The following is a 2,329-nucleotide window of genomic DNA, read 5'->3' as shown; positions in this document are numbered from 1 at the left end:
TTTTTTTTTTGTTGCAGTTTGGCTGGGCCTGGGTTTGAGCCCACCACCCTTGGTATATGGAGCCAGTGCCCTACCAACTGAGCCACAGGCTCCATCCTAATATCTGTTTCTTGAATGAGTGACTTGGCAAGTGGGAAAAAGTAAACTCTTGCCTTTGGTGGGGGAAACAGCAGATGACCAGCGTTTACCCCAGGGTAGGAGCTAGCTTCTGACCATGCCTGGGCCTTGGTTGCTCTTCTGTAGCTGAGAAGTGGGCTGTGGGTGTGGCTAGTGATGATGAGGGTCGCACCCCTAAGTGACAGGGCTGACATATGGTTAAGTTCCAGGACAAATGTGTCGATCCCTGCATGTACTTAAGCTAGGTACCTGGGGTTCAAGGGGGTGGCTCTCTGGAGGTGTGAAGGAAGGTCATTTTTCTCCACTTCCTTTCCCTTCCCTGGCTTTGCCTACTCTTTAATACCTTAAATTCTTTTAATGATGACAAAATCTTTCCATCTGTTGTTATTACTTAGAGGCAGGTGCTTTGGGGTGGAAGAATAGTGGAAAATCAAGTCACCGTATACTCAGGTGAGGTGTCGTGTATAGTTGCTTTAGCAATGGGATGTATGTGTATGTTGTCTGACCAAGGAACGGACATGTAGTTGACAACAGAGCCATGCTAGAGAGACTAGGCCTAGGGGAAGGTAAGTGGGAGAGGAAATAGGACATCTTGTTCACGTGTTCCCAGCTTTGTTGAGGACCCCACCTGGCCAGGTCTGAATTTTCTTATGTTTTATGATAGTCAACACCTGTTCCTTGCTGGGTGGAGCCACCTCACTCAGCAGTGTCCTGTGCTGCTTAAATAGGACCCAGTTAAGCCATAGTTTATTAAAATGTGCGTCCTATTAGAGCAGGTTTGGGGTGGAGCCGAAGCTCCTGCATTTCTGCAATGCTCTATAGACCACTTACAGTTTCTCCACGAGAGATGGCACTGGGTTTGGTGTGCATGCCAAGTCTGATCAGTGGTCAGTGCTGTGCATGGTGGGTGGCCAGAATTTTACTAAAGGAGACACTCAGCTCGTGGATTGATAGGGGTTGTCCAGAGTGGATATTGCCCCAGTTCTGCCTCTGCGAAGGTTTCCTTTATATTTTTAGTAAGTGTTCAGATGTCTGACTTGGCAGGATGGCAGTGCTTATTATATCTGGGGCCTCGTTTCCCGATAGTGGTGTGTCCCATCCATCATCACTAGAACTTAACCAGTCAACCCGCATGTTTACATGAGGGAGGACATGCCTGGCACTTCTCCCAGAAAAATGGCTGTCCTGAGTGGAATTAAGTTGTGAAATTTGAGGGTCAAGGCTCATTTTTACTGGGAGCTGGAACTAAGGGAAATGATCAGGAATACCTATGTTGTGTCAGTGAAGGAATCAAGGCAACAGCTAACCTTGCCCACAGGAGGCGTCTGCTTTGCTAGGCCTTTTCAGTAGTAGAGAAGGAGGAAAGAGAAGGTAGTCATTTCAGGCATGACGGTGGCTAAGAGCTAGTGTTAGACGCCTCACTTAAGATTTTAAATTTAATCTTTTTTTTTTTGAGGCAAGAGTCTTATTCTGTTGCCCTGTGTAGAGTGCAGTGGCTTCATAGCTCACAGCACCCTCAAACTCTTAGGCTCAAGCAGTCCTCCTGCCTCAGTCTTCCAAGTAGCTGGGACCAGCGGCGCTGGCTATTTTTTGGTTGCAGCTGTCATTGTTTGGTGGGCCCGGGCTGGATTTGAACCGGCCACCTTAGGTGTATGTGGCTGGTCCAGCCTTAGCCACTTGAGCCACAGGCGCCAAGCCCTTTTCATTGATCTTAAGTGGATATTGACTCTGAGTTTCTTCGTCCACACAACCCTTGCTACTTGCAGAGCTCTCAATGCAGCTTTGCACTCAGAAAGCTGATATTTAGGCTCAGCGCCCATAGCACAGTGGTTATGGCACCAGCCACATACACCAAGGGTGACGGGTTCAAACCTGGCCCAGCCAGCTAAGCAACAATGACAAATGCAACAATAACAACAAAAATACCCGGGTGTTGTGGCGAGTGCCTGTGGTCCCAGCTACTTGGGAGGTTGAGGCAAGAAAATCGTTTGGGCCCAAGAGTTTGAGGTTGCTGTGAGCTGCAACATAATTGGACTCTGCCACAAGAAAAGAAAAGAAAGAAAGCTGATATTTAAAGGAACTATGTTTTTGTTGTTCTCTCCCTTTTTCTCTCCTTTCTTTACCCTTTCTCCTTAAGAAACCTGTTGTAATTCAATATAATACATATATGAAATAATTTATCTGCTTGAATGAGTTGATTCAATTTGGTTTT

This window comes from Otolemur garnettii, unplaced genomic scaffold, assembly GCF_000181295.1.
Source record: "Otolemur garnettii isolate 467f Iridium unplaced genomic scaffold, OtoGar3 scaffold00015, whole genome shotgun sequence".
NCBI lineage: Eukaryota > Metazoa > Chordata > Mammalia > Primates > Galagidae > Otolemur > Otolemur garnettii.
This window is presented reverse-complemented; position numbering follows the sequence as displayed.